Below are 13,780 nucleotides of genomic sequence, written 5' to 3' on the forward strand. Positions count from 1 at the left end.
TATAATAATACAGTAAATTACAAATGTTTAACATAAGGAGGCCTTGTGCTTAGGAGCTATCTTATGAGTTCTGCCAAGGACTTTCATGCCTGTGGCTTCAAGGACGCAGTTTCATTCCCCAGCACCCCCCCCCTTTGGGTCGAGCTGAAAGTGTTCTGGTGTTTCTCTGTGTGTTTTCTCCCTGAATCTGTGTCAGAAAAAAGAAAATGAAGAGAATATTTGGAGAAATATTCAACCCTTTGGTTGTGTCTAGTCTCCCATAAGGTGCATTCTGCTCTGTGTCCACAAGGCGGCGACACAACCCAGCAGGGCCCCTGCTTTACGGGCTTTGCTCCCACTGGACTCAAGTATGGAGGGTAAACGATTGAAATGCATGAACTTTCAAAAACAATCTTAAATCTCTATAACCTCAGGAGAGGTGTTTATCCGTGGCGACTAGGAGCACAGGACTTCTTGGTGTGAGCTGTGTGACTAGAACCCTATTATCTACATTCATGTAAATCAGGGTTAAAATTTTTTATTTTAAAAAGATCTAGCATCTTAGATTTCAAAAATGGAAATGGTCCACACACTTTAAACTCAAACTCCACAAAATATTTATTAATTTGGTAATAGGGTTTTCGCTGGGGCTCAGTGCTTCTTGTGACCACTATCCCCCCTTTGTTTCCCATCTGATAGGACAGAGAAATTAAGAGCAGAGGGGACAGAGAGGGAAAGGTTTGGAGAGACAGCTGCAGCCCTGCTTCACTCTGCTACCCGCCCACTTCCGGGAGCCTCACCGGCCGCTGCAGCTTCCGCCAGTCCCTCGGAAGGGCTTTTCCTGGGCCCTGCACCAGTGCATCCTGCCTTCGGCTCCACCCTAGGCCTAGGTCACCTGCGTGGCCTCTCTCACGTCCCCTGTGAGTCCCGGCTGGGTGCCCCAGCTGCTCAGCTCTGTGCCTGCTCCGCTGCCTACTAGCCCTGGTAGGTCCCCATGCAGCCCGGATGGAGTCCCGCAGCTCCGACTCCCAGGAGTGACTGTGGGGTCCCTGATCCCTCTCTCCCTGTGGATTCTGCCCGTCCTCCGGCAGGTCCCAGGGGCTGAGGCCTCAGCTCCAGCACCAGCTCGGTGGTGGTGGTGTGGGGGGCACAGGGCTGGGTAGCCCAAAGCCTGAGGTGTTGGTTGCTGCACCACCCAAGGGTGCAGAGGCATTATGACTAAACATCACAGAATAAAATATGGAAAATAGTAAATCAAAAAACAGTTTGGGCAAAAGTGACTGCCTAGTAGCTATCATCTTTCTCTCTTGAAACCTCTCTCTCATGGCTAAAAATATTAGCAAGGTAAAATGAAATGTTTACCTCTTTAAATCTTGATTTATTTATTGGAAGGAGACCGTCAGAAATTGAGAGGGAAGGGGGTGATAGAGAAGGATGGGAGATAGAGAGACACCTGCCACACTGCTTCACTACTCACAAGGCTTCCCCTGTGGGTGGGGACCAGGGACTCAAACCTGGGTCATTGAGCTTCGCAAAAGAAAAATATTTTAAAAAGAAATTCTTGGTCGTGAGACAGCTTAGTATCTATCATCATTCTCTCTGTGTGTGTCTCTCTGTCTCTCTCCATAGCTACACATGATAATACAATGAATTATAAATATTTCAAATAAAAAGACCTTGAGCTTAGGAGCTATCTTAGGAATTCTGCCAAGGACTTTCATGCTCGTGACTTCAAGAACCCAGTTTCAGTCCCCAGGACACCTTTGATTTAAGCAAGCTGACAGTGTTTTGGTGCTTATTTGTGTGTTTTTCTCCCTGGATCTATGTCAGAAAAAGAAAATAAAGAGAATATTAGGAGAAATACGGCACCCCTTTGGTTGGGTCTGTTCTCTAGTAAGGTGCATTCTGCGGTGTGTCCACAAGGCGGCGACATAACACACCAGAGCCCCTGCTGGGCGGGCCTCGCTCCCACTGAGCTGCCCCTTGTTCTGGACTAGTTGTTTAGTTGTTCCTTTGGGCAGGGTGTTTGCAGTCTGTTCACAGGATCTGTTCTTGGGAGCTTCCTTCCCAGTAGCTGGAGAGGGGCAGGTTACAGGATTTACAAGCCAGAGCCCCAGGCTTGCGAGGCTGAGGTGCCACATTCCCTGACCTGGTGGGGTGGCCACTGGGACAGAAGGGTCCTGAGGCTCTGCCTTTGCTCCCCCTGTGTCTGTGCCGTGGGTCAGTCCCCTTCCATCTCCTGCACTGCTCCAACCCCCTGCCAGGAAAAAAGTGATTTGAGCACTTGTGCTGGGCTGCTGGGTGGAGGGAAACCCGCTGGAGTTCCCAGACTTCCGGGCACAAGGGCCAGGGCTGGAAGCCCATTCATTCCCCCCATGCAGAGGGAGGAGAGGTGAGGCAGGTCTGCAGGGGTCTCTCTTCTCCCCACCTCTCTACCTCACTCCTTCACCTTAGTTTCTCAGTGTACTTTAAAATCAAAGAGAAAGAACAACTGCGAGGTGGTTGGAGACGGTGTGGGAGGGACTGCTGCCAGCAACCCTGGCTTCCTAGTGCAGCACCGAGGCTCAGCAGTCAGCCTAGTGGCATCCCAACTAGAAAAGGGGGTGGAGGCAGATACCAGAATGGTGATGCCGAGTCACTCACACGCCTGAGACTCTGAAGTCCCAGGTTCGATGCCCACCACCACCAGATCAGTGCTCTAGTTTTAAAAAAGAGAGAGAGTAAGAAGGAAAGAAAACAGTGGGGGGAAAGTACAGACAACAAATGGGAGAAAGAAAGTAGGGAAGGAAGGAAGGAAGGGACAATGTGGGAAAAGCACATTTGCAGGAAGCCCCACAGGTCCCGCTGGGGATTGAACTGGTAGAATGAAGGACAAGGCTGGTGCTTGTTATTGGGCCAGCAAGCAGAAACTGCATCAACGATTCCAAGTTGTGCACAGTGCCTGGGGTCAGGGTGGAGGTCAGCCCAGCAGGAATCCTTCAAGGGGGCTCATTCCCTTGCACCTATAGACCCAGGAAGCTCTGTGCTGCCCCCTCATTGATAAAAATGTCTCTGGTGTCCCAGGAGGTCAGTCACTGCACAGGGCCTTGGATGGTGATGTCTGAGTTTTTTGACCTTTATCTGAGCAAGAAATGCTCTGAATCTCTCCCTCTCTCTCTCTCTCTCCACTCCCCGCCAGGGTGGCGTGTGGTTGTAATAATAACATCTTGAAAATGTTACATCCCCTATTGATGCTATTTGAAACAAATCAGAGAGAGAGACAGTGAGAAAGAGAGAGAGAAATCCCATTGGCTTGGGATGCTCAGTGCTAGGAAAGTGGAGAATCCACACAGCAGGAGCAGAGTTTGGGGCAGTACAAGGGGACTTGTGTCAAGGTCTCCTCTTTGGCCAGGGAGCTGGAGAGTTTGCATTTGCCATGCTGCACAGGAAGTCACTCTTTTTTCTCTACAGGGGAAAAACAGGTTTGTGTATTTAGCCAAGTAAGTCGGGGTGGGGCTCACAGCAGTTGGGCCTGGGAAGGGCAGGGAATGGAACTGGGGCTCTCAGGTGTCAGCATCACTGTCCTGCATTGAGCCATGTGGCAGGCTGCTCCATTCTGGGCCTGAACCAACACTTTGGGGGCTCCTGTTGAAAGAAGCCCTTGGGGGCTGGAGAGAAAGCTTACTGGTTGTGTCCAAAGCTTTCCTGCCTGAGGTTCCGAGGCTTCAGGCTGAATCCCCGGCTCTCCAGCATCAGTCTGAGCTGACAGTGCTCTGCTCTCAGTCTCTGCTCTCTAGACACATAGGATATAATATGTTTTTTGTTTGTTTCACCGGAGGCTTGCTCAGCCCTGAGTCATGGTGTTGCAGGACCCTCAGAGCTTCGGGTGTGAGAGTCTCCTTGCATCAGCATTATGGTGTCTGCCCTACCCATCTCCCTCTCTCTCTGTATCTTTCTGTATCTCTAGCTCTCGTCACTAAGCATAACCATAAAATAAAATATGACCAAGAAGTGAATCAAAAAGCAGCTTGGGGAGAAGTGACTGGCCAGTGGTTGTCATCTTTCTCTCTTTGAACCTACGTCTCATTACTAAAAATATTAAAGTCAATAAAAATATTTTAAAAGAAGTCCTTGGACTGGGAGACAGCTTAGTAGCTAGCATCATTCTCTCTCTCTCTCGTTTAATATAATAATACAGTGAAATATAAATATTTTAAAATAAGATTATCTTGTGCTTAGGAGCTATCTTAGGGGTTCTGCCAAAGACTTTCATGCCTGTGGCTTCAAGAACCCAGTCTCAATCCCTGGCACCACCATTAGCTTGAACCAGATAGTGTTCTGGTGTCTCTCTGTGTGTTTTTCTCCCTGGCTCTGCGTGACAAACAGAAAGTGAAAACAATATTGGGAGATATACTGGAGCCCTTTGGTTGGCTCTAGTTTTTCATAAGGTGCATTCTGCTCCGGGTCCACAAGGCGGCGACATAACACAGCAGGGCCCCTGCTCGGCAGGCCTTACTCTCACCGCTATTTATTTATTTATTTATTTATTTTATTCATTCATTCATCTTTTTTTTACCATAGATCTGCTCAGCCCTGCATCATGGTGATTCAGGACCCAGAGAACTCCAGGTATGAGAGTTTCTTTATATCAGCCTTATGATTTTACCCCTGCCCATCTCACTTTCTCTGTATCTCTAGCTTTCATTACTAAACATCAGAATTAAATAAAATATGAAAAAATATATTAAATACAAAGGAGAGCTTGGGTGAAAGTGACTGCCTTGTAGTTATCATCTTTCTTTAAACCCATCTCATTACTCAGAATAATAACAAAGTAAACTAAAAATATTTTAAAAGAAAATCCTTGGCTGTGAGACAGTTTCATAGGTACCATAATTCTGTCTGTCTGTCTCTCTCATACACACACACACACACACACACACACACACACACACACACACACTCACATTAAAAGTAAAAAAGTCCTTAGTTTATGAGCTATCTTAAAGAGTTGTTCTACCAAGGTCTTTCATGCCTGTGGCTTCAAGAACCCAGTTTCATTCCTGGAACCACCTTTAGCTCGAGCTGACAGTGTTCAGGTGTTTCTCTGTGTGTTTCTCTCCCTGGATCTGTGTCAGGAAAAGCAAATGAAGAGAATATTCCGAGACGTGCGGGAGCCCTTTGATTGGGTCTAGTCTCCTGGAAGGTGCACTCTTTTCCATGTCCACAAGGTGGCGACATAACACAGCAGGGCCCCTGCTGGGCGGGCCTTGCTCCCACTGCACTGCCCCTTGGTCTGGACTAGTTGTTGCTTTGGGCAGGGTGTCTGTTCCCAGGATCTGTTCTTGGGAGCTTCCTTCCCAGGAGCTAGAGAGAGGCAGGTTACAGGGCTCACTGCCCAGAGCACCGGGCTTATAAGGCGGAGTCTCCAGGTTCCCCGGCCTGGTGGGTGGCCACACAGACAGAAGGGTCCTGGAGCTCTGTCTTTGCTCCCCCTGTGTCTGTGCCATGGGCCAGTCCCCTTCCTTCACCTGCCCTGCTAGAACCCCGCCAGGAAAAAAAGTGATTTGAGCACCTGTGCTGGGCTGCTGGGCTGTGAGGAACCCACTGGAGTTCCCAGACTTCCGTGGACAGGGGTCAGGATGGAGCCCCATTCCTCCCCCCCCCTTCAAGGGGAAGAGAGGTGATGCATGTCTGCAGGGGTCTCTCTTTCTCTCCACGTCCAGCTCCCTGATGGCACACGCTTTCTCAGCTCGTCACCACCATCACCTGGGCTCCCTCACCAGGTGACTTTTATTTCAAATGAAAGAGAGACGGAGGGAAGAACTCGCAGCTCTGAAGCTTCCTCTTTCAGAGGCCGTGTCTTGCCGTCACCCAGCAGGCATCTCACCTTCCCAAGGTCCGAAACTAGTTCTGTGCCTGGAGTTCTGTTTGATTTCCTTGTCTGAAATAGTCTCTTGCTTTGTCAAGTCAGCATTCAAATCTTCAATAATCTTGACAGGTAGGATGTAGGTGAGTAGGCAGATAGGTATGTGATGCTTACATACACAGATGGAGGGAATTTTTTTTTTTTTAACGAGAGAGAGAGAGAGAGAAAGAGAGAGGGAGAGAGAGGGAGCGGGTGAGAGAGAGCATGTGCATCACTCTGGAATTTGTGGTGCCTGGTGTGGAACGTGGGTCTCCTGCTAGAGGGCCCGGCACTGTAGCTGCTGTGCCCCCTCCTGAGCCCCGTGACTGTGAGGCGTCCGAGCGCACGGTTTGCACGGACATTGTGCAGCTCTCAGCTGGGCCTCACGGGGGAGTGATTAAGGTTTGCAAAGACCTTCAAACGAGTGAGCTGGATAGATTTCACCTGGGGGAGAAGCCCTGCTGACCAGAGGGGAAGGAGGAGAAAACACCTAAGAGACGCCGGGACGGGACAGACAGGAGACAGTGGAGGAAGAGGAGCGGCGTCTCCACAAGGACAACACAGTATGTGCCGTCTCCTGCATCTTTGAAATGTTTTGTAGCAAAACAGAGATGGTGAAGCTGTCGTGTGTGTGTCTGTGTGTCTGTGTGTCTGGGGCTGTCAGCAGTCTCACAAATGGCCTGGGCTTTCCACGGGGCAACCTTGGTCTCAGCAGGTCTCAAACTCTTCTGCCACCCAGAAAACTCAAGCCCTCTGGGTCCCCGGGACACTTCGCTGCAGTTTGCTCTTGGCCCCTCAGATGCTCCTGAATCCTTAAATCTTTCTTCTCAGAAAAGCTCTAAGATCTGTTTCTCTGCTGCACTTAAGACCCAGGCGCCAGCTGCCATGCCAGGTAGTCAGAACCGGTGCTGATCCCACAGGGCCCGAACCTGCTTCCTGCCCTGTTCTGCCTGTCCTTCTGTCTTGGGGGCTGAAAATTAAAATCATTAATCACTGCGGTTGTGTTCACGGCAGACTTGTTGCCGAGAACTCAGGGAACAGCAGGGCTGGGATCTTCCTCACTTTTATGTTCTCTCTGCTTCCTGCTGTGTCACTCAGCCCCTGTCCCCTCCTGCCACTCTCAGCCGTCTGGATGGCAGAGGAGGCTGGAGTCAAGCTGCAGAGGACAGAGGACGCCCTGCAGACACTTGCAGTTTCTGCCTGAAAAACAAAGACCTGGAGAGGTTTCATGGTTTGTAAGTTTCTCTGTGGTTTAAACAACAGGTTTCTAGGGGCCTCCCTCCTCTCCTGGTCTTTACTGAACAAGAGTTCATGAAAATAAAACACGTTGACAAAAGTAAACTGCTTCATGTTGTCAGTGCAATTCCTACAGCAGCTTGAACTGGAGACCTGGGACTCGAGGTAAGTCGCCTCCACAAGGCTCTTGAGCCAGCCGCCACCCTCCGAGGCCATTTGGGTCTCCTCCAGGCTGCTGGGGCTAAGGCTCAAGCAAGTGTGAAAAAGTTTCTGGGGGTGTCCGATCCTGAGACCTGGGACGTGAGAGGCGAGAGCTCTCTCAGTGTTCCTATGGGGCCTCCCTCCCACCCTCCTCAGACTTTTGCCCACAAGTGTCCTGCAGGACCCAAGAAGCAGGAAAAACACTTGTCTCCTGGGGGGATCCGATCCCGGGACCTGGGATATGAGAGGCGGGAGCGCTGAGCATGTTCCTATTGTCCCTCCCATCCACCCTACGCGGATTTTTGCCTATAAGTCTCCTTCAGGCAGCAAAGCTTGACCAAGTGTGAAAAGCATCTGGGGGTCCTAAGTGTCTAGGGGATCCTGGGGGGGTCCTAAGTGTCTAGGGGGATCCTGGGGGGGGCCTAGGAGGCTCTTTCTCCTACCTCCTTCCCTACCCTACCCCCCTCCTACCTCCCTACCTACCTCCTACCTCCTTCCCTGCCTACCTCCTTCCCTGCCTACCTCCTACCTCCTTCCCTGCCTACCTCCTTCCCTGCCTACCTCCTTCCCTGCCTACCTCCTACCTCCTACCTCCTTCCCTGCCCTACCACCTCCTACCTCCTACCTCCTACCTCCTTCCCTGCCTACCTCCTACCTCCTACCTCCTACCTCCTACCTCCTACCTCCTACCTCCTACCTCCTTCCCTGCCTACCCCTGCAGGAGGCAGGGGGAAAAACACTGGGCGCCCGGGGATCCGATCCCGGGACCTGGGGCGTGAGAGGCGAGAGCGCTAGCAGTGTTCCTAAACCCCCCGCCCACCACCTTAGGCAGATTTTAACTTACTTAGCTCTCCACCAGGTCTCATCTCTAAACCTCAAACACGTGTGAAAATGCTCAGAGCACCGGCCTGACTGATCCCGGGAGCTGGGGGTGAGAGGCGAGAGGAGTCTGCTGGGCTAGTCACCCGCCTCCTGGACTTTTCCCCCAAGTCGCCTCCAGGCTACGGGGAGGGGGAGCTGAGGCCTGAAAAGCTGAAAATGCTTCACACACTGGGGTGGCGGGGTTCCTAGGGGGACTGAACCCCAGACCCGGGACATGAGAAATGTGCGAGTTCCTGGGACATCCCCCCAGCACCCCCAAACTGACTGACAACCTCTTCAGGCTGTGACAACCAAGGACTGAACCCACGGCCCGGGGTCCCGGCTCAGCCCCCCACACCCACACAACTCCCAGCTTGCTGCAGGTGAACCCCGATACAGCAGCCCCTGCTTGGGGAAGGGGACAGGGCGAGAGCTGAACAATGTGGTAACAGGAGGGGAACCCCAACCCCTGCAGGTGTCCGCAGGCCAGGAGCTGGGGAGCCCCTGGGCTATGGGGACATGGCCGCATCTGTTGACTGTGGAGGCTGGTGCCCTGCCCCTCAGCCCCGTCACCCGGCTGCCCGGCCTTCACCCCCCCCCCCTCCAGCTTTGCCTTCTGATCGCACAGCACCCGCACCCGCAGACTCCACGGGCTGGGCCGGGGCAGCTGTCGGGGCTCTGGACGAAAGGAAAAGCACAGCACAAAGCACCATTTGTAAAAAGCTTTATTAGAGAATGAAGCAGAGAGTCGCTGCAGCCTTGGCGGTGGCTGGGATCAAACTCTGGGCCTCACACACGGAGTCCCTCGCTCTGCCCGCGGTGCCATCTCCCGCCGCAGGTCCTCGGGCCAGGGAGACAGCTCAGCGGGAGAGCGCGGGGCCTGTGCGCCGAGGCCTCCGGTGCCCGCGCTGCTGCCCCGCCCCAGCCCTCCCCCAGGGCCGGCGTCTCCACCCGGGAGCCATTCAGGACGGGGAGGGGGAGAGCTGCACGAGGACTCACCACGCTTCCGGGTGGGGGGGCTGCCGTGGGCCGGGGGGACCCCTCACTGCTCAAGGCTGTTCCCCCAGCGCGGACGGCACAGTCCTGCGTCCACACTGCGATCCCGCCCTGGACACAGGACAGAGCAGCAGCACCGCCATAGCCGCTTGAGTCCGGAATCTGCGCAAGCGCAGACTTGCAGGACACGCCCCCACGCACTAGGGCGTCTTCACATGAGGCCCCGCCCACAGGCTCTGGCCCCGCCCACCAGACAGATCCCAGATAGCCCAAAGCAGGGGGAGGGTGTGGAGCCGCCCCCCAGATTAACCACACCTGAGGCGGCCTCAGCCCTGCCAATCAGCACGTCTGTCCCCAGTAAGGTGACTTATGGCCATAAGTCCAGCTGAGGCGACAGTGGGGCCCTGCAGAGGGGCACCTTGATGTGTGTGTGGCATAAGTAAAACAAACAACACGCCCCTGTGAGTCTCCAGCTCCCTCACTCACACTTCATTCCATGACTCTGAAATGATCTGCCAGCAGAATGGGAGTTTTCAGGAGAAAACACAATCAAGGAGTGAGGGCAACTTAAACCTTTGCTGTCAGCAGACTACAATGCCAGCTGCCTTGATGGGGGTTTATATAGTCCAGCTTGAATGTTAAAGGGGAGAGATGCTTTGTTGCAGGAACTCAGAGACAGAGACGGTGTTATCCGCCATTCTAATATGCTAAAATTAAGGGAAGACAGAACCGTGTGTGGCGAGTCAGTTTCCCCGTGTGAGGTGGTGCAGTCACAGGGGCTCATCTGTTTGTTTCTCTCTTCACCTTAAAAGACTGCAAACACCCTGCCCACATGAGCACTCAAGGGGAGCAAGGCGCAGCCACCAGTGAGAGTTGTGAAATGTCGCCGCCTTGTGGACACAGGTAGAATGCACCTAAAGGGAGACTAGAGCCAAGCAAAGAGCTCCCGAATTTTGAGAGCAAGAGCTCTTTCTGTTTAGAAAAGTTTCCCATTTTAAAGCCTGTTTGCCATAAGAAAAACGGGCAGTGGAAAGAAACAAGTTTACCTCTCCCTTCTCTCGGGACCTCCTAGGCCATCTGGGCGGTTTAGATAATTAGTTTAAGCCTGCAAGAGTGATTATGATGCAAACTACTGTTTGTGTGACAGTTAACATTTAGAAATCCCCGCTCTTTTGCGGCTTACCTGCTGTTCTGAAACAAAGACTGATACTGTAGATAGACACTAGGGTGTGCTGTTTAGATACAGGATTGAGAGAGGAGGGGAAGACAGAAGAGGGAGAGAAAGATCGACACCTGCAGACCTGCTTCACTGCCTGTGATGTGACCCTCTGAAGGTGTGGGGCTGGGGGCTTGAACCCACATCCTTACACTGGTCCTTGTGCCCCATGCAATAAACTGCTGCACTACCACCCGGACCTCGGGAATTCCTTCTAAACAGATTTTTAAAAATGAGACGAAGTGCAAGAGTCCATCTCTGGGTTAACTTTGGTCCCCTTGAGAAAAAGCCTGCCGGCCTGTCGGGGAGCTGAACTGGGTTCCCGGGACCTGAGCAGGTGCCAGGGGCAGGTGCTCTGAGCAGGTTCCTATCGGTCTGCCCTGCCCTCCCGTCAGTGTCTTTGCACCCCTTGATAACAAGCCTGCCAGCCCGGCTGGGAGCCAATTTGGCTTCTGGAGATGCAGCAGGAGCCAGAGGCAGGCTCCCCGGACGTCGGCAGCACCCAGGACCCAGGGTGTGAGAGGCTGAGTGCTCCACTTGTGCGGGACTTTTACCCTCACTATTCCAGCACTTGGGAAAAATACTGTCTCCTGGGGATTTTCCGATCCTATTAGGTGGTAGGGTTGAGGCAAGAGTGTTGTTTACAGGCTTATGTTTTAGGTGGCGGGAAGAGATTCTCTGCAGTTCAGGAACAGCCCTTCTCCTTCCCTGAGCCCCTAGTCTGACTGCGTCTCAAACCTGTCCTCTTAATAATGATATTCTCTCTTCCTCTCATGGAGTTTAAGCTCTTTACATCAGGTACATCATTCCAGGAAAGAAAATTCAGTGGTTTCATCTCTGGTAAAAACAAACAATAAAAACCTGGCAAGTATCTTTATACACAATTATAAACAGTAGAGCAAAAGTGCTGATATTTGACCTAAACACTTACTAAGCATTTTAAAAACCCACTTTATTGGGGAAGTTTCATGATTCACACAGAACGGTTGTTGACAGGGGCTCCAATGCACTCTGTCCTCTCTCAAGTCTTTCCTATTATCAAATTAAGAAAAAAGAAAGGAAAAACAGAAAGAGGGAATATATGGTCCCCCGGACTAGTGATTGATTCATCCTATAGGCACAGAGCCCAGTTGATAACCCAGGTGGCAATGAAAGAGAGAGAGAGAGAGAGAGAGAGAAGGAGAGAGAGACTGAAAATTGTTTAAACACCAGTCAGTATATGAGAACACTTGTACAGAGGAAGTTTCACAAGAGAGAGAACCATGTTGTAGTTTCTCTCTCTCTCCCTCTCCCTCCCTATCTCTCCCCATCTGCATTCATATCTCTCTGTCCACATTTCTCCCTCACTGGCTCTCACCTCTAAATTAAAAATGAAAAAGAAGTCAGTCATGATCCCTGGAATCTACCAGGTGCCTAACTAAAGAAAGATATTCGTGGAAAATAAGTTAATATATTCTAAACACCAGATACTTAATACACCAGAGGGGGAAAAATACAATACTAGTTTTGAGAGTAAATTGAGCCATTCACGTGTTAAAATCCACTGTGCAAAAAGCCACACAACACAGAATGCAATTGGGATTATGGTGTGTTGCTGCCGCCTTGTGGACACAGTGAAAAATGCATCTGACAAGGTTAGGCTTACAGTAATTGAGGGACCTGAACTAGGCAGTGGGTGAGGAGGGTATCTAGGTCTAAGCAGAAGCGGTTTGACTAAGTACTTTATGGTGTCTTTTTTTGTGTTTTAGGTCTTTCTACTTGCTTGTTGCACTTACTGACTCACGGAAAACTATTGTGCACTTTTATTTTAAGGTGTATATTTTCCCCTCCCTTATGGATACATGTGCACATGTGCTCTGTGGCATGGGCCCTGGTCTGTATCTAGGTTCTGTGGCTTTGTTAGGAAGTGCACCACCCAAAATGGAATTGAGGAGTCTTGTGAGCTAGAAATGATCTCACCAGAGTACTGGAGCTGAAGGGTTGAGATTGAAGGCCTGGCATCTCTGGACTCAATCCAAAGTGAAACATGTCCAGGTGGTATTGATCGCACTGACTTGGTTGAGCTCAGCAGATGCAGAAGTGAATGGTGTGGGTCAAGAGAAGCATGCAGGAAAGTGGTCCATGCCTCAAAGGTGCCAGGACTGGGAGAAATATGGGCATTATAGGAAAAGGGAAGGTTCCTGCTGTTTTAGAGTTTGAGAAGGCAATAGATACTTATTACAACCAAGTCATCTGGGAAGTTCATTTACTTTGAAAAATACCATGGTTAGGATCTGGTGTACCATATAAGACCTTACCATGATTTATGCCACTTAATGCTATTTACAAATAGCTATTATCTTAGATACTGACAAAACCAGTTGCTCCTGGTTTTCCTGGTCTAAGATTATAGGTGACTTAATATTTCAACAACAACAAAAAGTTATTAGAAATACATTAAAAATTTAACCCAGTGCTAAAATTCAGTTTACTAATTTTTTAAACCTTAAGTGCTTAGGTTGACGGAGTAAATACTCAGAACTGGGGTCTATGCATCCAAAAGTTTGAGACATTCAATCCATTTCCCCCTCTAATATCGATTAGTGATTTTTAACACTAAGTCCATAGGCATGCATATCAGCACCATTCCCGCCACCAAAGGTCTGTGTCCTGTCCCCACCCCACAATAGTAGAGCTGAACATCTACACTCTCTCTCCCCACAGAGATTTCTTACTTTGGTGCAATACTCCAGACTCAGTCAGATTCTGCTTTGCACTTCTCTTTCTATTCTTCTTTCTCAACTTTTGAGGACGACCTTCTTGAAGTTTAGGGAATGAATAAGAATGAAGTTGAAGGAGGAGGGGCAGACGACCCCAAGGAAGAAGCAAATAGTCTTCAGGTGTGTGGGGCGCAGACACTCTGCTGAGAAACTCCAGCTGGAGATGAGGGGGCGTGGAGAATGAGAGCACTGCGCTGCTTACCCGCTCAGCTTGGGGGGAACTGAAGAGCACTGTGTAGGGACTTGCTGGATTCTTCATGGTTTGGAACCCTTTCTCAGAAAGAATCCCCCCAGAGAGACCACTATTCAGTGCCCACAGTGAAGCCACGTGACACGTTGGCAGGAACAGGGACACACACACACACACACACACACACACACACACACACACACACACACACACACACGATGGACCAGAATGGCGCATCATGTCAGCAGAAATCACAAATTTATTAACTCTTAAATATACCAATCAGTCATTTACCATTATGGCAAGAAATATGTACAGTGTCCATGGTAAACTGCAGTGTGTCAGAATGAGAGGAGATAGTCAATGTGTAACCCAACCGTGGTGAAGAGAATGAATACACAATCTCCTCACATTGTGGTGTGGAAAACAAATCTGATCTGCAGTAATACTACACC

The sequence above is a fragment of the Erinaceus europaeus genome, chromosome 2 (assembly GCF_950295315.1).
Source record: "Erinaceus europaeus chromosome 2, mEriEur2.1, whole genome shotgun sequence".
Classification (NCBI taxonomy): Eukaryota; Metazoa; Chordata; class Mammalia; order Eulipotyphla; family Erinaceidae; genus Erinaceus; species Erinaceus europaeus.